The sequence below is a fragment of the Melospiza melodia genome, chromosome 4, assembly GCF_035770615.1.
Source record: "Melospiza melodia melodia isolate bMelMel2 chromosome 4, bMelMel2.pri, whole genome shotgun sequence".
NCBI classification, from domain to species: Eukaryota; Metazoa; Chordata; class Aves; order Passeriformes; family Passerellidae; genus Melospiza; species Melospiza melodia.
In genome coordinates, this window is record NC_086197.1 from 76,509,254 (window position 1) to 76,531,762 (window position 22,509).

Genomic DNA, 22,509 nt, shown 5'->3' on the forward strand with positions numbered 1-22,509 from the left:
ATCCATCTCCTCAAACACATAGAACTTCAACAAAAGGGTGTTATCTAAACATTTTTACCTTTCCAGGGCTGCTGATGGACGTGTTCATATTTTGGGGAATGATTCTTATGTTTTCAGACATTTTTTCCCAAAAGCAGAATGATCATACTTCTGCAGGGTGGAAACAACTGGTATGCCCATCTTTGGTAGAAAAGTAACATTCCCCAGTGTAAAAGGAAAAGTATGAAACTTTATAAATTGGTAATATACATGATTAAACAGTTAAAAATCTGATTCTATTGAGAAGCAAATACAGCTCAGAAAAAAACAGTGGGAATTCATTTATTTGAGAAAATGACTAGCCACACATTAAGAGTTTTGGTATCAAGTAGCTTTAACTGAGTAAGAATGGAGAGACTGTCATTTTGACACTGCAAACTGTAGTTTGAAGTTGCATTTGTGACAGTTTTCCAGGTCAATCATTCAGTTCCCCTGAAAGTCTGAAAAGAAAATCTTCACTACCCAAATATCTTGCTTGGATGTTTGGTTTTGTTGTTTTTTTTTTTCCTAACATTCCTCTCTACTGTTTATGTGTCCATCCTAAAGACAAAAACTAGCCACCGTGTTCCATGTGCATATGATGAATGAAGTACCCATGCTGATCCATTAGAGCACCATCTTCCTTCTGTGGAATTAGTTTGGGAATTCCGTTTCAGAAGAGCCACCTCCAATGCAAACTACTCTGTTGTCCCTCTGTTGTGCTAAAAGACTTATAGGTTACATGGCAGCATAAAGGTCTTTGAATTTCAGGTGGAAGATCTTGTCATATATTTTATTTTTTTATGATCTCTGTTTGAATGATTCAAGCTTAACTTTCCAAAAACACATGCTAAGAAAGGGACTCATTTAGGTGTAGAAGAAGCTAAAAAAAGGCTCAGGTTCTCCAAAAGAACATGGTGTCTATGGGACCAAATTTATTAATAGAAGCAGTTTTGTTAATGCTAGATGGCAAGCTTTCTTTTTCTATAAATTTTTAATAAAGTTCTTTATATTTTGTACTTCTGCTTTGACTCTGTGTCCAAATTAAGGAGTGATAGAGGTTTGTTTTATTTTCATTTTATCTATTTTCACTTCTGTTCCAATATAGTGTATTTTTCTCTTTCATCCCTCTATGATTTTTGTATAAATAAATATCATTTTAGGTTACTTCTGAAATTATTTGAGCAACAAGCACATCACCAGGACTGTGCTGAGATAATCAAGCTATTGAATTGCCAGTACAAATTGTGCTACACACTGCAATTACTTGAGTGCTCAATCACAGGTAGTGCTTACTGTGACATGATCACACTCTGAATATGTTACTTCCCTCTTGACTGTCACCTGCTATTTCATTACTGAAGGTAGCAAAGAAGAGTCAAACAGAAACTTTGATTAACTGATTATTTAAACTTGTCAGACTATCCAATATCCACATGGGCTTTGCTCCCCTCAACAATGAGAAGGCCAAAGTGAGAGATCCAGACAGTTGTTGGAAACAGAGCATTTCTACAGTTCAGTATCAGGTATGTGATCATAAGTGCAGTGTGAAGGACAGTGCTACACATCTAGGAAACTCACCAGGGCACAGAGAGGCATGCTGGTGTGGGCTTCCAAGTAACAGTAGGGTGAAGCTATTTAACTGTATCTGAAAAGGCATTATTATCTCGGTTAAGAAGAAAAAGTATATATGATCATTTGGAAATTGTTAGAGACTTAAAATACAAATAGACCCCAATGTGCCCCAGTTATCATTAATTTTGTGTGGAAGAATTGTAAATCTTAGCCTGAGTCACTGACTTATTAGTCATTGACAATCTATTCTTGGTTCCTCTTCCAAATTTAATGTATTTTGGATGTTTTCAGTAATTGTAGGAGCAGTAGAAACTGTGGGGTACCACAGAAATAACCCAGTAAAGAGCAAGTAGCAGTATTATCCCTGAACTGAAACTTTTTGACTTGACTTGACAGAATCCTAATAAAGCAACTGTGACTCACTGGAATGACAGTCATGGGTCACTATGCTGAGGTCCATTTTGGAGGTATGGCTGCATACAAACGATGATTATATATTTGTCTATCACTTGAGACTTAAAAGGCATTGACTTTCTTAGTGATAACTACAGATCATGGCCCGAAGTAGTAATTAGAAGAAGAATTGCTGCACCTGTCTGTGCTTCATGCTGTCTTTCCAACACATCAGTTCTGTCTTGTCATGTTGTCTCTGAAACAAATTAGCATCCCCAGACATTTGTAAGGAAAGGAAATGTCTGACTCAGAATTTGAGAGTAAGAAAAGCTGTGTGTAAACAGGAAAAGACGAGTCCTAACCTTTGAATATGCACCTGCAATGTGCATGTACTGCATACAGACAGGCTGCCGCCAGGTCCCGCAGCTTTCTGCCCAGCTTTCAGGGCCACAAACAGATCTTAAACTTACACGTGATTCCAACTTTCACTATTTGGAATGCAAGCTGGGAAATGGGGTCTGACTGTAAATGTATTTACTGTATCATTGTTATCCTTGTGTTAGTGTTGCATGGTAGCAGGGAGAGCTACTCGGATGTCTTCTGTGAGAAGCTGCCACAAGCTTCTCCCGTGTCCAGCAGAGCCCATGCCAGGTGACTCCAAGACACCCCTGACACTGACCAAGGCTGGGCCAATTAGAAATTATGGTAATGCCTCTGTGATAATTTATTTAAGAAGAAGAAAAAGAGAGGTATGTGAGAGGAAAAATTCTGCAGTCACTAAGGTCAGTTGAAAAGGAGGAAGAGGTGCTGGAGCTGTTTCCTGTATGGTGAAGCAGCTGTTTCCTGCAGGCCATGGTGGTCCACAGGAATGCAGAGATCCACCTGCAGACTGCGGTGGACCCAGAGCAGAACAGGTGGATGCAGGAAAGGAGGCTGTGAATCTGTGGGAGGCCTGTGCTGGAACAGCCTCCTGGCAGTGACCTGCAGACCCATGGACAGAGGAGTCTGTGCCGGAGGAGGTTCCTGGTAGGACTTGTAACCCAGTGGGGGACCCACACTGGAGCGTGCTGTGTCTGAAGGATTGCACCCTCTGGAAGAGTGACCTACAGTGGAGCAGTTTGTGGAGAACTGTTGCCTGTGGGATGGACTCATGGATTGTTGGATGTTGGATTCATGGAGAACTTTCTCCTGTGGAAAGGATCCCATATTGGAGCGGGGGAAGGACTCCTCTCCCTAAGCAGAGGCAGGAACAATGGAAGATGATCTGAGCATAGCCCCCATTCCCTGTATCCCTGCACTACTGGGGGAGGGGAGGAGGTAGAGCTGGAAAGGAGGGAGGAATGAGGGGAATGTGTATTTAGAGTCTTATTTTATTTCTCATTATCCTGCTCTGATTCCACTGGTAGCAAATTCAAGTAATATCTCTAATTTGAGCCTGTTTTGCCTGTATCAGTATTTGGTGAGCAATCTCTCCCATTCCTTACCTAAAATCAGGGACTCTTTTTTATATTTTCTCTCCCCTGTCCAGCTGTAGAGGGGAGTGATAGAGAGGCTTTGATGGGTACTTGGAATTCAGCCAAGGTCAACCCAGTACCATCCAAAACCCCATTAGTATTGACAATAAGCCTAGAAACTTCCTGCAACCAGTAATGCCATTCAGCACTGAAACTTTCCTCAAGAGAAACCTGACTGAAAAATGTACGCCTTTCAAATTTGGAGTTTACCAAACTGCTGTTCTTCTTCAGCAAGGGAACTTATCTAAGATCGAAGCAGTTCTCCCAGCAGTTTTTCCTGGCTTCCTCCACCCTCTTCTTCTGTTAGTACATGCTTTCAGGAGTAGCATAGACTGATTCCTCTGTGCTCTCCTGAGCTCAATGCACTTAGTTAAAATCTAAAGGCCAAATTGGTCTCTTGTGTATTACATATCATATTCCATCATCATATTTTCAGAATTAAGTATTCTGGGCTCAGCAAGATCACCATCAAAGAAATAAAATTTAATAAATTTTAGCTTCTTCATTTATATTTATCTGCTAAAAAATATCAACTTTGCAATCTTTACCCCATGCCTCCTTGCATCTTTCACAAGGCTGTTTTTTGCCTATCACAAGGAAATGACACTATCAGTGGAAATGCTGCTGCTGAAGGGTATTTCAGCAACTGATGTTTGAACAGAAGGTTTCAAGCCCCAAAAGGAGAGAATGCTTGGCAAGTTTTAGGCAATGTGAGGACATGCCTCAGGATCCAACCCTTTTAGTCATCTATCACAGCTGAAGTCAGCTCTACATCATTAACAGAGAGAAAAGCAATTTCTGCTAGATTCAGGAAGAAAATAATCTGGCTACAAATACAGCTTTAAAGATGACCTGGCAAGTGGTGTTTGGAAGGAAAAGAATTCTCTTTTGTGGTCCCAGGAATAATCTCATCACTGTTATTTGTGTAGCATGAGAACTGCAAAAGCCACTTTTTCATAACTGACTAAGTCATGACTCATTATTCATGTTGCCTTAATAGGCTTCCCCATGCTGTTTATGTCAAGTTATTTATTTATTCATTCTGCTGAGGCTTTAAGCTATTAAAAAATTAAATTAATGCAAATAAAGATGAAGAAACTTGAAAAGAAACTTTGAGGCATATTTGGCTGTGGAATGAATATGAAACAGGAGTTCTTCACTAGGCCATCACTGACTTGCAAATTGCTGACCTAAACACCCAATTAACCAAAAAGTAACTAAATAGCACATGTAAACTAATTATTATTAACAACTGAAAATTATAAAATTAAGACCTCTTTGTGAACAGGTAGAGTACGTTCTTTTAGAATGCATAAGCGATAGGCTTTAAAAATACACAAAAGGAGAACATGTTCAACAGGGGGAAAAAGCATGAGGAAAACGAGAAAGTAAACTCCTAACATACCCTAATAGAGGAACTTAAATAGTGATAACTTTTAGTTAGAAGAAAAGCATCCTGTCCCTCAGGCTTGTCAGCTGCAACCTCAGCTTGGTGTCACCTTCAAATTTGCTGAGGGTGTACCTAATCCCTTTGTTTATGTCTTTGATGGAGACATTGACTGGCACTGATGCCAGTATGGACTCCTGAGGGACACCACTCATCACTAATCTCTCCTGGGTGCCGAGCCATTGATGATCTCCCTCTGGCTGCAAACATCTATGCAATTCCTTATCTACTATAGAGTCCATCAGTCAAATCCATACCTCTCCAGCTGTGGGGAACCATGTGAAATTTAAACAGCTGGTGCCTGTAGCCCCTACAGAAATTTAAACAGCTGATGCCTGTGGCTCTTCCCTTGCCCACTGATGTCATTCTGTTGTAGAAGGTCAGTAGGTTGGTCAGGCAGGACCGGCCCTTATTGAAGCCTATTCAAGTGCTGGTTGTCTTGAATCAAGTCCCCATCTTCCATGTGACTTAGCACACCATTTTGGCATCAATATCTTCTAGAAGAATCTGTTCCATGACCATATTTCTCAGATACTCAACTTCAGACAAGAAACTATTGCTCTTGGGAACGTTTTGCCTCTCTGCATTGGTTTTCCTTTTGTTCAAAATGGTAATAATCTCTCTTGTTTCCCAAGATATTTTTTTAAAAAGTGGCTTAGTTCCTACAGTGAACTGTAGAAAACTTTTTTTTCCTGTCGTGAAAAATTAGACAATTTATATCAGCACACAATTGAAAAGTTGTCTGCAATTCCTATTAAGCTGTTCTATTGAGCTATTAAACTAACCTGCATTCTCGCATCACCAAAGAAGCTACAATAAAAACTCTCCAGAAAGTTCCACTATGTGATGTTTTCAAAAATCTTTTTTTTTAATATCTATTTTAAGAAGAGAAAAAAAAATTAGTTTTCCTACTTAAAAGTCATATAAAATAGAAAGAGAATGATGCAAACATCCCCCCCCGCCAATCTGCAAAACTCTTCCCAAATTAAAGACCAACCCCAATCCCTACACCAACTTGCAACTGAGCTATATTTTTAAGAAACAAAATACAGGCTTTAAAATTATCTGTCAAGATTTTATTATTTTTACGGCACCAGAAAAAAATCAAAGGTATATTATATTTTGAAATAGACATAGCTGTCTATAAGCAGAAGATTTTTATGAAATAGCTACATTTTTCTTCAAAGGAATTCTATGTGTTAAAATAAATTTAACAGTTCACTAGCAACATTATGCAGAGAAATGAGGCTTTTCTTTTGGTTTGTTTTGAAGCACTGTCACAGAATCCCTGTCAGTATAAGGCAGCCTGAAGTAGAACAAGTTTCTTCTGATGCTAAAGGCAACCAAGGTTTTTTCTTTCTCTGGCAGTTATTTCTTTGATTCTATTTTGATAAGGAGTTTCTGTGTTTAGAAAGTACTTACAGTTTCTGTTCAAAATGTTTTTCAAGTAATTTGAATAATTTGAAAGTCAAAACAGCAGAGATTTTCTGAGTGCTTAAGGCATTTGTAATTACTGTGGTGGATATTGGACTCTTCAGACATGCATTACAGAGGCTCACAGAGAAATGGATGTGAAATATTAACCCCAAATACTATGTAATCTCTTAAAATTGCTGCATTTTATAAAAACTATATGTTGTACATCCTACCTTCTTCACTTTACATTTCACACCTTAACCCACTTTCAAAAACTCTGGTCCTGGACAATATTTCAGCTAGACAAAAATGTTTGAAGCAGCATCAATATTGTCCCTTAATTTTGGATTTCATTTCTGTTGAATCCAAAGAGCAAAACAAGCCACAGTATAACCCTGAGCTGAACTGAACTGCAGTAGTGATGATAAACAAGAACGAAATGGAAGCCGAGGTTTCAGTCAAGAGAGGGGTTGGATCTTCACAGGAAGCAACCAAAGTTGAACAAAAATAGAAAAATAGACTTACAGTTGGTTTGCTTTGAGAGCAGTGGGTTCTTTGAAGTCAATCATCTCACTGGCCACTTCCTGGTATCCTATTTTGAAGACCTCAGAAATAACAAATTAGATCTTTTGAAACAAAGTATTTCTTCAGGCTCCACCTTAGATTTGAAGACACAAGCAAAGCTGTGGAGAAAGTAGTATTATTACTGTCTAATGTAATGTTTAATAGCTGGCCAGTATTCATCCAATAACATCCTGAAGGCTGGTGTAGCTGTTTTCATATTTATGAAATTCATCTGGAAGAACTGTTTCTGAATTATTCTGAATTCATAAAAGTGGATTCACAGTCTCACAAATAGATTCTCATTGACCTGCAGATACAAAGTGAGATAAAGGTGTACATCCCAAACGAGCAGCAGTGTCACTCTCACTTTTCAGAAAAGTAAATTATATTAGCTGACTCTGCTTTTTTCATTTTTATTCATAAAGTGTATATTCTGACATCTTGTAAAACAGCTTATTTCTGCTCTACTGAATAGGAAAGTTCTGGAGGCACTAAGGTGACTTCCCCCTTCTTTAAGTATTTGTAGCAGCCTGGAAGGTGAGGGCTTGAAAAGCAAGGTAGAGCATGTGGAATTTCCTGACCAAACTTCTGTTTTCTTTGATTTACCTTATTTATGGGGAATAAGGTGTATCAACCTTTTTTCTTTTCTTTTTTTTCTTTCCCCCAAACTTTGTGGCACGGTTCCATACCAAGAGAAATAAAAGTTTTCTAGCCTGTTTGGATTACCATTGCAAGGAGATGCACACACTTCTTTAAACGAATACTTTTAACTTAAACCAAAAATTTCTGGACTGAACTAATGGCTGTTGCAATACAGAGCATCCCAAATATTTACTTGTGTCAAACAGCTGCTTTAAGTCTAGCATTGCTGGAAAAAATTACATCAATATTGCAGCTAGGTTAAAATATTACTAACTTGAATATACTTGAAAAGTTATAAAAAATTTAGCAAAAAAATTATTTGGTTTTCCATTCTAACATAATAATCTGTTTTATGCACATAGTCATAAAATTAATGAGATTGTGCCCCATAATCTGTCACTTATCTATTGCCTGGAACCAAGTGCATTGTGCAGTCCAGAGTACAGGATATGGTTGACACTGACCAAAGATGCTCTTTAAAGTGGAGCTCTGATTTTTTTCAGAACTTATGACAATTCTCCGTCTATTGATAATTTAAAAGTGAAACCAGCAAACAATACATCATTATCTGCCTTGATGATATTAGGTTGTTCTATGGCAAGTGCCATATCTGATCTCAAAGAAATCAGGGAAAGTAATTAATCTCTTAATTTCATTCGTAGATCTCATGTCTATCCAGTATAAAGACATAATTATACTCAAGAGAGAGAGAGAAATAAAATGAACATGGACTGTGAAATGATTAATTTTTTATCCTGGAGTCAATTACACATAGGATAACTTCAATTTTCTGAAATTACATTTAATGTCATAATGCACTCTAACAAAGGAGCTGGTGGGAGTACTAAAACAGTACTGCATATGAAAAATTGGTTAAATGTGCACTTCAACATTGAAAACCTCAACAGAACATTGATTATACTTTGAATTCGTAATTTATAACAGTTTTTAGTGGGTGCTATTTCTTTACTAATCTCAAAGCACTAAATAAGAGTAAAAGATTCAAGGTCAAATGTGGTAAATACGTAACAGTAGTGAGAAACCTGGGTTCCTAGACTCTCTAGTTAATGCTCAGTGTACTGAATCATGGGAGTCCATGGTACAGGAGAATTGCTCTGTTTTAAAAGTGTTAAAGCCAGTAGTGAACATACTCTATCTAAATAATCACTGCATGTTTCCAGAAGTCTGAGAATACTGACCATGCTGTAGTGTCCTATAATTCATATAATTAATGATCAGCCCTTCCTCCCTCTGTAAAACTGTCTCCAGAGGTCTTACTTAACATAACTCATTGAATGAACACACAGAGAAATAATCTACTTGAGACAACTAGGTGGGAGAATCTAAGTGTGGGAGAATAAATGTGTCAGAACAATAATGAGAAAAAACAGTATTAACCAGATTGTTGAAATGTAGTTTTTCCATGTGCTTGATTGAGGGCCTCTAATGCTTGATCTAGGGCAGCTAGGATGGGCTGAAGAACAGATCAATAACAAAACAGTTTTGACTGCACTCGCTTAGACATATATACTTGGATTAGCAGCTGAGTTCCTTCACCCAGCAAGAAAAAAAGTAAAGCTGGTTGGAAGAATAATCATTTGGGGAATGCTTGATAGACCATATTAAGTCTTTCCCAGAAATTACCCACTTCATGAAAATCAACACTTGATGGAAGAAATTCCTTCAATTTTTCAGATTTTACTTAGCTCTTGAAAAGCAGGGACTTTTTGTTCCACCATTGAGCCTATGAGAGGAATTTATCAGTCAATGGTCATGATGCTCATCGCTAAGTTTTGCTGACCACCATACTTTGAATTTGAACACCATTTCATACCAGCTACCACGTAGGCTGATATCAAATGCAGAGGTACTGTTTAGAAAAGACATCTGCTGCCAGTATCTGAACTTTGTGAAATGACATTGTAAGAGTTTGCTGCTCATTGAAGAGTGTTCGTGGGAAAAGAACGATGTTTTCATCAACTCTATTGGGCAGGTCACAGCCCATTGCTATGACCTGTAATTGGAAGGCCAAACTCATTCAGTTAGCTACACAGATTCATAGTACTTTCAAGTAAAGGAAAGAAAAAAACAAGAGACCACCACCAGCTTTTCTTGAAAATTCAAGTATAAACACAGGAGATATTTATGTATTATAAATACAGAAGGTGTCATCCTTAATTAGAAGACTGTTTTCAAGCTCATTCCATATGGCTACCTTTTAACTGATACACAGTGAGATAACTATATTATTAACAGCTATAACATTTTACATACACAATGCATACCTATCAATGGGTAATCATGCAAGGTTTTTGTTCACTCTAGAAGGTTCAGTGCATGCTGTATACCTGTTTCATGGTTGCTCATGAGTGTAGGCTTCTACATTCTGATTTGTTTGCTGTATCCAATTTTGCTGTTTCATATTTCTTTTTTCATTACTGAGCACCTAAATTAGTGGTATTTGTACAAACTGAGGTTCAGATACCAGTATATATAGAGTAGTCAATGAATACTTAAGCTTCTATAAATTATGCCATTGTTTTAATTGCTCCTGTTGAAAGATAAAACACATGAAATGCAACCTCTCTTTGAACCAAAAGTTGTTTTTTTCAAGAGACTCCAGACTAACCATGATTCATATCCACTTCAGCTGCCTTATCTCCTAGTTTGGTGTGATTTATGGCAAGCACATTCCCACACTAGAAATGATTCATCCCTTGCTGTGTCACTAATCAGTGAGATTCTGCTGATTCTGTATTGCTCCTGAATGCACTTTAGTCAAGCATCAGCTCTCTAGAGTTGTCACACCTTTTTCTTAAGCAGCTCATGGAGTTTAAAAGGATGGTTTGAAGAAAGTTCCACAGAAGTCCAACTGCCATACTAAAAACCAAATGAACAGGAGTGCCACTGACTGAAAATCACTATATGAAAATAATAAATCATGTAAGCAGCATAGGGACATGAAGGGCATAGAGAAGCTGTTTGACTGATGTCCCAGGCACTGGATAGGAAAAATAATAGTGACAAGTTTTCAGGAACTTTGCTTACTTAAGCCCTGGTTTTCCTCTATTTTTAGACATGATTTCAAATATTCAAATAATATTGCAAAAATTTTTTTTCTGTGCCTAAATGCCTGTAAAATGCCCAATAAGAGCTTTTTTGCCTTGATGATTTATCTGATTTAGTACTACCATTAGAGCTATTCAAACTATAACCTTACTGAAGCAGAAAGTGTTTTGGATTTGTAATTGTTAACAAAGGGATATTTTAGTTACTGCTGTGCAGTGCTCACACAGCATCAAGGTATTTTTTCCTTCTCACACTGCTGATCCCAAGTGAACATAAAGCTGGGGAAGAAGGAAAAAGGGGAGATGTTGGGAGTCACTATATTTGTCTTCCTAAGTAACTGTAATTTATGATGAAACCCTGTTTGCCCAGAAATGGCTAAACATCATCCTGCTGATAAGAAATAGTAAAATTAATAACTTGTTCTACTTTTGCTTTACCTGTTAAACTGCCTTTGTGTCAACCCATGAGTTGTCACAGTTTTACACTTCTGATTCTCTTCCCACCCCAGCTGGGGAAAATGGGTGAGAATCCCTGTGGTGCTTGCCTACACACCAGGGTTAACCCACAAGAAATAACCTCCATATATTATTGCCTTCCAGAAGGGTGTGTTTTTTCAGCTCATTGCTGACTAACAAATACTAAACTTTTCAACCTTCTCAAATTGATGATTTGTGAATTGCTTGTTATGAGACCATAAACATACAGTTGTGGGCAAGATACTGTTATAGTCTGTGTGTTTTTAAAGTGTTTAATTAATTTTAAATGTCTGGTGATAAACTGCTTTTGCTTTGATGTTTTACAAATGAAATGAAAGTACATTAGTAAATGTCATTTAACAACATGACTTCTGGTGAGACACAACCAATTATTGTTTAATAATGACCGGGTGCTGTTCTTTTAGAAAAACAGTTCTAGTTTACTGAAAAGTTAAAATTCAGAAAATTAATTTCAAGTTCTTAAAATATGTACGAACAAATCACAATTTGAAAACTTTCCATCCTGTCTTCCAAGCTAATGACTACTATTAGTGTTAAAATCATATTTAATAGGACAAAGAAGATGTCTTTAGTCTTTTCACTGGGTTAAAAGGGTAAACTGATATTTCAAATAAAACTTTTTTTTTGAGAGGGCACTATTCCTTACATATTTAGTAAGTATTTTTGAGTGATTTCCTAATGTAAATCAACAGTTCTCACTGTGCCAAGGAGACTATTCTTCTTGGTTTTTTTCAGTCTCTGATAAATTCCACAAAGAGGTAGTTCATGCTGGCAGAGACAGTTACAGATAAAAGACTGCCCACATTGCCTGTAAATCAGTGGATAGGCTGATTTCTTCTCTACACTAATTAGTTGTGTGTAATTTGGCATATTGCTTCCTGAAATAATGATTTAATCTAATTAAGATTTTTTTTCAAGATATCTTTTAAATGAATTAATTAAGGACTTTATCTCCAAAGCCAAGAAATTATTATCATTGAGAATAATGCTGGCACCTTGCTTGAGAGTATAATTTTATTTTTCCCTGTAACCTGACTCCACTTCTAACCTAGGCACAGCTAAATGATTAGGTGAAAAATATCCCTTGATTTCCCACCTTTCTGATAATCCCTCCTAGCCAAGGTTTGCAGTCCAACAACTTGTGGAAATGGGGTGTAGTCTTCCCTGTCTTATTAGGATATCTATGTACACTAATGATATTCATATGCAAATGAGAGAATTCATGATAATATGATATTACTGATAAAATCATTGTTGTAGGGAAAAAAGGAGTAATAAATTACTTTTTCTAATCTATCATGATGTGTCATTAACTGGGCTAGACTGGGCATTTTTGTTGTGTTATTTTAATTTCTTTGTTTTCCAGTAGACCCATTATGTGGCTTGCAATGACAAAATAATATTTCATAACTTGGACGTATCATCTGTCAATCATAAATCTTTTCTGTCTATTAAAGGGAAATTCACTGGCAGAATGAAGAATGATACCTTACTGGACTCACTGGACAATATGTATTTAAAAACTGCTGCCTGTTGTTCAAAAACCTTCACTGATTTGCCAAGGTCAGATTCATCTGACTAGATGAAGGACTGGAGAAGGGTAAATGGTTTTTAAAATTATTATATGAGGTGTAAAGTCTCTCTTAGATATTTGGTCACAGGTGAAAGCTGAATGTACGTGACTGTATACAATGAATGTATTCCAGGTCCAAACATCAGCAGATTCAATGGAGGAAAAATTAATTTTGACAAACTTAGAATTATGATGAGGAATTGAAGAAGAATTCACTTTAGAAGTTCAGATTCTGTTTCTTAGTCGGGGAACTGAAGAGGTTAATTCTCTTGAGCAAAATGCCTACTTCAGCAAATTAAGGAAGATATACTCTATTTCAACAAAAGAATTTTGTGTTTGGTTATTGCAGTATCCTTGAATTAAGGATACCTAAAAAGAGGAAATGCTATTGGTGATACTTCTAACACTGTTTGTAGATTCTATCTGTAAAGGATAAAGTTGTTTTATGTGAGAAATTTCAGGAGGTGTAGGGATTGTGTCCCCAGAGGAGACTCAAGATGAGTTTCAGAAAGTGTAGGAAAATGGAACGCTTGTGGTATCCATAAACTCTGAGTTTCTGTGCCTATGTTGGGGGCACCAAAGTGTTTGTTACAGAACAAGTGAATGACAACAGTGGATGCCCCTGGAGATGCAGGTGAAAATTGGGGCACCATTTTCATTTGTGATTATCCTGTTTGCTTGGACCAGAACTGTCAGAAGGCCCAATTACAGACTTACAGTCTGCAACACTGTTCCATTTTACAGTGTCGTGTTCAACTGCAGTAAGTATCAGGTCTAGTAATGTTAATAATGTTATTAATCTAAATGGTGAAATTATCTCTAAGTCAGACAATAAATTTGTATTGTGACTATCCTGATGTGAGAACTGGGATTCATCTTTAAAATTATTGTAGAATTCTTTCTTCAAGGTGTACTATTTGTTGCATTTTTCAGTAATTTTCAGTCATTACTTTGAAAGACATGATTTGCATTTAGCTGTTTTCTGAGTATATTTCTAAATATTCACTATAAATTTATTTTTAGAAAGGATATTTTTGTAGATGAAGCTAAGTCTCTGAGCCAATGATTAAACTTTAAAAAATATGAAGATTAATAAATAGGAAAATAAATAACTTTATTACCATAACTATTAAACCATTAGGAGATTTTTAGATTCTAACCTGATAGTAGGATACATTCCAGTCATAGACAAAATTAATTAGTAAATTTTTGTTGGAACTAATTTACACCAATAAATGATGAACTGGTTTCTGAAAATTGCTGACATCAAAAGCATCTAGTTAAGTACAGTGGAGCAACACTGACTCAGAATCTGAGCTGCTACATTAGTGTAATGAACATAGAGTGGCAGGAGAGTAAAACCAGATAAAAGATACTTTAATCAAGCAGAAAATTGAAAAACACCCTTTACACACTCAATCACACTGCCAGTTCATCCTTGAGTACGTGCTGTGCCTAATGTTCACTCATAGAATTTTTTAGTACTGCAAGCTTAGCTAAAGATGGTTTTGTTAGGGAGAATGAAGTGCAGTCATTGCAAAAATACACCAAGTTATTAATCCCTTTACTATTCCTACCAAATTTATATCATAAAGCTTACTTTCATGATAAATAAAAGTGATCATAATCCCACTTATCTCTGCTGAAAGCCATGTCTAGTATCTAACTGTGATGAAAATGAACAACAAAAAACCTCAAAGACCATTGACTGCCACTGAAACTGTCTTCCCTTATCCAAAATTTTCAGTACAAAGCACAGAAAACTTGCTATATGAGAAGTACAATCCAGAGGGCAGAAACCTCCTGAATTTTCTTTCTCATACCTCATTGACCCTAATTTCCTGGGCATGATTATGCTTTGCCTTCCTATTGGGATGTATGAACCTCTGCATCTTCATGGATCATCCCCCCAGCAGCATATTTCTCGTCATCTTCTTCAGAAAATGTTACATCCATTTGCTGAAATGTCCCTGAAGACAAATTGTATTTCAGTCTTGAGTAGGTTCAGTGATGTCACAGTGGGACCAGGCTGACCTGAAGGGTGAGACCTGGGACTGCAGCCCTGTGCCTGCACGAACTCCATTGTGATCAGCATGGGAGAAGGTGTTTGTTCATTTGAAGTCACTTGGACCTGATTGGGAATCCAGAAAGACTTAGAGGTTTACTTCCATGTACCACACTGTGGGTTAATAGCTGAAAAATAAGCTTAAATCTTTCAGTATGGTACCTAGTAAATGCTTCTGTTAGCAGTGAGCAGTAGCCAAATTATCCTCAGGAAAAATCTACCGTTGAAATTTTAGTATTGGGTTTATCCTTTTTATCACACAAATCTGCCCACATATTTGAATAAATTGATTTTCCTGCTCCCGGCTGCTTTTGCTAAAGATTTATGGTAGTTGCTTGTCAGTGGAAATAATTGTTTTAAATTAACTTTGGAGTTTGTCTTCAAATCAGCAAATAGGGAAAATTAATCTGCAGAAAATATTCATCTGCTATAGATCTGTTCATTCCATCTCATTTTTAGTCCCTCATTTAAAAAGACCCAATCAAAGTATCTAACAAAATTTCCATGGTTACCACTCCTGTCAGAAAGAATTCATACACTTTCATATTAACAGACACTTGAATTTCAGGGAATATAATCTGAAGATCTCAATGAGAAACTAATTTCAGAAAGCATATTTAATGAGGAAAATGGCTAGAGCTCTTCTTGATTACTTGCTGATTTTTATAAATAAGCCATGGAAACAGTTGCTTTCAACCGTGGTTTTGTTTCATACTTCCTTAATGAAAAGATATGTTATTAATGTTTTATGTCTTTAATGACACTCAAACATTTTTCCTTGATTTATTTTGAAATGTGACAGTTTTTTGATAGTTTTGTAGGGGATTTGGAAACTGCTTTGATATTTTGTAAACACTTCTAATCATATAAGTTTCTTTCAGAGGTACATATATTTAAAACATGGATATCTAAATTTAGACTTCTAATCTCCATAAAAAAACTTAAATATTTATTCCATGACTCCGTATTAAGATCTGATTCCTGAAAAGCTTAAAGTGCAGCTTATCAATGTTTTGCCTGCTTCACCTCATTCTCTCACTCATTCAAGGAAGTCTGAAATCCTGGAAGACCTTTTCTGAGGAGGAAAATAGATGTCTTGATTGCTGGAAATAATAAAATTTAACCATTACTTATATTTTATAATTCTGGCTAAATATCTTAGATGTACAAAACTCATAATCCTCTTATTTAGCATAAGATGTATCTACTTAAGTCATATCTGAGAAAAAATAGCCAAGCAAAGGATGTACATGCTAAGCAATTGTCAGTCTGCTGACTTTATAACCTCTGTTTTCCGAAAGGTCTGATTGTTTGGGGAATGGCACTTGTATAAAGATGTTTTATTTCATATATAGTTGTTGGCACACTTTTAATACATACCAGATTGTTATTTCCTCCATTTTCACAAGTGTTCTCTTAATTTCTAGTGCCACTAAAATTTTGTCATAAGAATGAGCAGAGATAATTACCTGGGTTTGAGCCTATGTGCTGTATCAAATCAACCAAATTGTAGATGAAAATAGGAAAAGATCAGGTTTTATATCATCTGCATTTTAGGAACTTAAAATCTGAATGCATAGATACTTTAGTGAGTTTCATAGGTAATATTTGTCTTCTGTTTTACTGTTTGAGGTATGTATTTCAAATTTTATGTTTATTTTGAACTTCAAGTTTGAATGACACAAGGACTTTAAACATGCTTTGACTTCAAACATGTTATCAAGAAGCAATGAGCACAGACTGAAACACAAAATTTTCCATTCCAACATGAAGAAACAGTGGCACAGGTTGCCCAGGAAGGCTGTACAGTCTCCATTATTGGAGATATTGGAAAGATATCTGGATGTGGCCCTGGGCAACCTGCTTTAAGTGGCCCTGCTTGAGTGATCCCCAAAGGTCCCTTCCAAGCACTACTCTTCGATGATTCTGTTGCAGAATTTGTATCAAACATTGTCAGATTAGCTTTAAGAAAAATTTCAACTGCCTCAAGATAAAAGTCATAAATGCATTGATTCTAATTACCAAGTAGACTGAATTTTATCCATTTGGAATATTAAGGGAACAGTGATTTCTTTTTAAGATATATGTCTGAGAGAACAGTTCATACAATGAAAGTACCTCTCTCTAAAAATAGTGGTACTTTCGTGTATATTAATAATGAAAATATGGACACACACCACTGTCAGACTAAAATAAGAAAAGTCTATTTCCCCATTACTGACCATTAAAAATAAGCCAGATTTTTTATTGTCTTCAAATATCTTTCAGGACTATCTACATTACATTTTATGTTGTGTCTCAGTTCTGATAGCGTGTAGTTCTGTATGTTAATGACCACATAGATGAAAATAAAGGAAGAAGTATTTTGCTTGAGAGCTTATATTAAAGCTTTATCATGAGCAGAACTAGCTCAATGCTGCAGCACAGCAGCCAGTGAGACTCTCCTTCCAGAGTTAAAAGGAACCTCTTAACCTCCTTTGATTACTGAAATTGAGGCAAACCTCCTGGCCTTTTCATCTCTGAGAATAACAGGATTTTGTTCAGAGAGTTTAACATTCTAAATTGCTTTTCAGAGTAAAGAATTGTGAATTGTGCTCATAGGAATGTGGAACTGAACTCAAGCATAGTGCAGTACACAAACAAACAAGTGGGCAAGCAAGCAAACAAAACGCACTGAAAACTCCAAAACCCCAAACCTCTGAAAAACTGCAGATGTGGAAACAGAAAGGAAGAAAAGAAATGTTGATGAATATAAATTTGACGTCTTCCTGCAATGTAGCAGAGCATAATAGACAAACTGAGGTGGTTGAATACCCAATTTCTGTGTCAGAATACCTTTAAACTAATAAATGATAAAGGAAGCAGCTGTTTCACAGCAATGTATTTTCAGCAGAAAGTCACTGGAATAACAGTATACCAAAACAAAATAAAACTTTCTTTTAGTCAAGAAAGGCAAAACAAGCAGAGAAGGAGCTGAGAATTTGATCTTTCAGTTTTATTGTAATTGTTTGTGTACATGGGGGAACAAGATCTTATACCATTGCCTTGTGATTTATGGAGCGTTTCCTGTACTTCCCTTAGATCTTTTGTAGACAAGGCCAGTAGTGAATCAAAAGGGTGTCACAATTTTTAGGAGACAAACCAAGAAAGAAAATTATGAGCTCTCCTGAAAGAAAGAGAATTCAGGCTGAAAAACCAAGCTGATAGCTACAGTATGGGACATTCAGTTGCTCAGAGGCCGTGCCCAGGGCAAAAAGACTTTACAAGTTCAGAATAAAACCCTTTATACAAGCAGAAATATTTTCCTTTTATATTTCTTTGCTAGCTTCAGAAAAACTTTCTAAGATCACAAATTTGTGTGTCTGGCTTTCCAAGGTTTGTTCTAGGTAAGCAAAGAAGGATCAGACAACAATGCCACACATAATGTCTCATGATATATCTTTTTTTGTGTGTGTACATAGCACATATTTTGTAAAGAAAACGATATCTCTATGTGGAAAAGAACATATGCTTGCATATCCATTCCCATTAACTGTTATCAACTTTATATGCAAAAATTGGCTCTGGATTATATGGAAGTGGGTGAATTAATTGAAGCATAAAAATTCACCCTCAGAGACTTCTACCAGAATTTAAATCCACTTAAAATATATTTATTGGACTGATTTAAATTTCACTTCCTTTCACTTTCTTTATGTTTTAATTGTCCATGTGAACAGTGAATTGAAGTTGTGATTGATTACTTATATAGACTAACCACTTAAAGAACTATAAAATAGGAAAAGGGCTTTGTAATTACAAGGTTTCAACTGGAGGTATTAGTATTCAAGAAGTGTGAAATTTCAAGAGAAGATCAAGTCTCACAGCCATGAATTAGGAGTCTTTCTCAGTATAGCTGACAAGGTAACTGTCAGGACCAGTCTTGAAATCCACAACACCTGTGAAATACCCTAGCTGTAACAGTGGTTAGTGCCTCTCAGTTGTTCTATGGCTATATCTAGCTTTAGTTCTATATGATGTTTATTTTGTGTTAGAAGAGCATTACAAATCTTGACAGTTATAAGGTGCAAATTTACTTATTTCCATTTATTTCTTAACTGTCTAAGGTAGAAACCAATTTCTTTCAACATGCTTGAATAGCACCTTTTAAAGAGGACCTAGATCACCCCAGGAAACATTTCGTATTATGTCTAAAGAAATTAACTGCAGCTATATTGTTACTATTGTGTTTAATTTCCTATGACCCTTTGAGGTATTTTGGATAGCTCTTGGATAACATTTTGTAACAGGAAATGTAAACAGAATTTAATCCCAGGATGAACGCTATGGACACATAGATACAGAGACATGATCAGTATGTTGATGACATCTAAAACTATAACCATTTCCAATTCTCCATGTAAATATAGTTCCAGAAGCTGTTCAAGGGCACCCACCCATGACAATGTTAAGACCTGGCTAAAGCAGACAGCAGAGGGAAGAGATATTTTTTCAGTAACCAGTCACCCCAGAAAGGTTTTTTTCTATGAGTACTCGAAAAGCAGAATATGAGAAAGAAACAGTACACTCTCTAATAAATCTGTACACACTGACAGGATCTCATAACAGAAAAGTAAGGCCAAAACAATTATCTTGAAGCACACTAGTGGAAAACTGCATGCATTGTATGCATTCTTTTGTAATACTGTAAGGCTTAATAACTTCTGACATGGATATTTATGAATGCCAAATCAATTATGTGTTTATTAAAAAAAACCCTTTTAAATATAAGAGAGTTTAACTGTGCATCAAAGTACATTGTCAAATGGACACAGTTCTGGTCGCTGGAAGGGTAAAAATTATGTGACACAAAACAGAAGAGTTGCCTCCATGTGACCTGAGACGCTATAAAGACTTAGACAAGATTATAGTAAGCTTAGACAATTGTACCTCAATTGTTATCAATTGAAATAGGCAACTTTCAGATTTCATCTCACCCTAATGTAGACTATTGAATAAATCAAGACTTGTTCTTTTGAAGTATTTATGCTATTTCATCAGCTAAAAGGAAGGCTGAGCATGTCTGCTCAGATGTTGATGATTATGATGCCATGATGACTTTAGGATTATGGTGGAAATACAGGATAATTAAGGCAAGTAACAATGTGCCACAGAAATTATTTACTCTGTATCCTTTGATTTTTCAAAAATTATTAAATCAACCAACATGCTTTTGCTCTCTATTTGTTTGTCTGATGTAATATGGTATATCATAACTTCTACCATTAATTTATTTCTGTGTCATCAGAAAAATTTTTCCTTGTATGTATTTCTTTGCACAAAAATTTCTGTTCAACAAACATAAATAGAATGTTCCAGATGTTTTGAATAGCCACATTTACTGCCTGATAAAAAATCCTCTCCAGTGAGCAAGTGCAGTGCTAGCTTCATCCTTCTTGCTTCTTTCTTTGACAGGTAAAAGACAATTTTCTAGTGTCTTTCAGCAAGAAGTCTCATTGTTCTCACTGAGAAGGGTCCTTAGTCCTCATTTCATTGTTAAACCCTATGGTTGCCTACAGTATGTATTCAGTCCACCTCCTGTGAATGTTCTTCCTTCAAAGAATACAGAATAACCAGTTCTTTGTGATGTACAGTGTTGGTTGACTTTTTATTTTGATCACTTTTATAACTCTAGATTAATAGCTTGGCCCAAATGTTCACAGGAGCACCTTGACACCAAAGCAATGTACATACTCAATTCTATGTATTAGCTTCTTACACTTGTGCTTTTATCGACTAGGGAGAGATAAATGAGATTTTCTAACTGATTCCTTTACTTTGAAATGCAACTGACATTCAATGCTCAATTTATAGCTTCTACTTTTTTTGTCAGATATCAGCCCTGGCCCACCTTCTTCCCACTGCTGAGTGATCCTCACCCTGATCAACCTCTTGCCTGGTGGGTTTTAACACTGGGGCTGTGTGATCTTCACACTTCTGACACACGTGCTTCAGCTGGGCTGAACTGACACCAACTGTTATTTTTACATCTTGACTCACAATTCCTTCCTCCTTCTAGAAACTCTGTATAACCTCTCTACATTTGTTGCAGGTTCAGAGATGAAGCTGACCACTGCTGAAGACCTTCTTTATTTCAGTGTAGAAATTCAGTGAAAATAGTAAGATCGCTCTTCTAATAGTATCAGAGTGTAGCTCCAGGGAAGAAGAGATATATAGCTTTTCCTTTGGATTAAGAGGAAGAAATGCAAAGAGAAAGATCTCTTTTAAAGAAGATGGGAATTTATTGTTTTCTTGGTTTTACTGTTTGTTTTTGTTTTTTTTTTTTTTTTTTTTTGTTTTGTTTTGTTTTCTGTGCTGCAAAATGGCAAGGATGCAATGCAAAGAGAATTATCTCAGTGGAAATCTTGGATAAACAATGTTGGGATGTTTAAATGTAATGGAAGAATCTCAATGTGAGCAGAATATGAGATCCTTTTCAAAGAGCTGTTTGAGGCAGAGTGTACTGATGGCTTTTAAAATGAACATGTGGACAATAAAAGGACATGTTTTAATTAATTGAGATTTGGAATTCCAATTACCTAAAACTGGAGTTTTTAAAGAAGGAGAATAAAATGACCAAACCTATTGAATTTCAATGGGATTTATTCACTTGACCTCTTTTGGAATCAGATATTTTTGAAAATCACAAACATTTTTAAAAAGGTATCAAAATGCTGGTTTTTCGTGGAAACTTCTGTTTCTGAATATTTCAACTCCACTGAAGTATTGTGGGAGAGGAAGAAGGGAGGGGAGAATAAAGATGGAGAAAATCTTCTGGGGCTATAAAGCAAAGGAGTAGGTTCATAGGAGCACCTTTTAAACCAGTGATATATGTCCATGATAAATATTGTATTCAGAAATTAACAACCCTGGTAACATCAGATTGTATGAGTGGGAATCACAATTAGCAGTTTCTCTTTTTTAATATAAATAGAATTAGCTTCATGGACTTAAAATCACATTGAACTTTAACCATGAAAGAGAAGATTGAATCATACTAAAATTAACAGCCTTAACATTTCTTTTAAAATAGGATAGAATAAAAAAAATTCTATTAAGATCCTTACACAATTACACAAGATGGTAGAGAGATAAGGCAAAAAATGGGGCAGAACGAAAGGATACAAATACAGTATCCAATTGCATGATCCTTTGGCATCAAAGACTGCAGATTTCATTGGTCCCAAATGCACAAAATTCAGCTTCTATCTGCTGTAAAATTGTACGAGAAAGCACAAGGTGCTTTAGATCTTAATCAGTATTAACAGCAGTGTGACAGGCTATTTTTTTTTGCTTTGCACTTCCACTAAGTCCTAGTCTTGATAATAGCTTTCTTCCCCTATGACGCAGAATACTTTTAAAATGATTGACACTAAATTTTATTATACTGTTAGTGGACTCAAAATTAATTTTAATCAAATGGGGTAGAAATGCATTAGTTTTGTTTCCAGTATGTTACTGCAGTTACATACAAAGCTGCTAATTTATAATTTACTGCATATACCGATTAGCATATTAATATTCAATATCTTTACAGAAAATGTATAAATAATTGTAAGATTTCAAAAAACGCTTCTTACAAATGTTAAATAAAGAATTTAAGGATGCAAAAGCAGCAAAAGAATACCATCTGTGACAGGAAACGGTCTATAAGTCAAAAAGTGCTTGTCTTCAGAGAATGAAATAATGGCTATTTA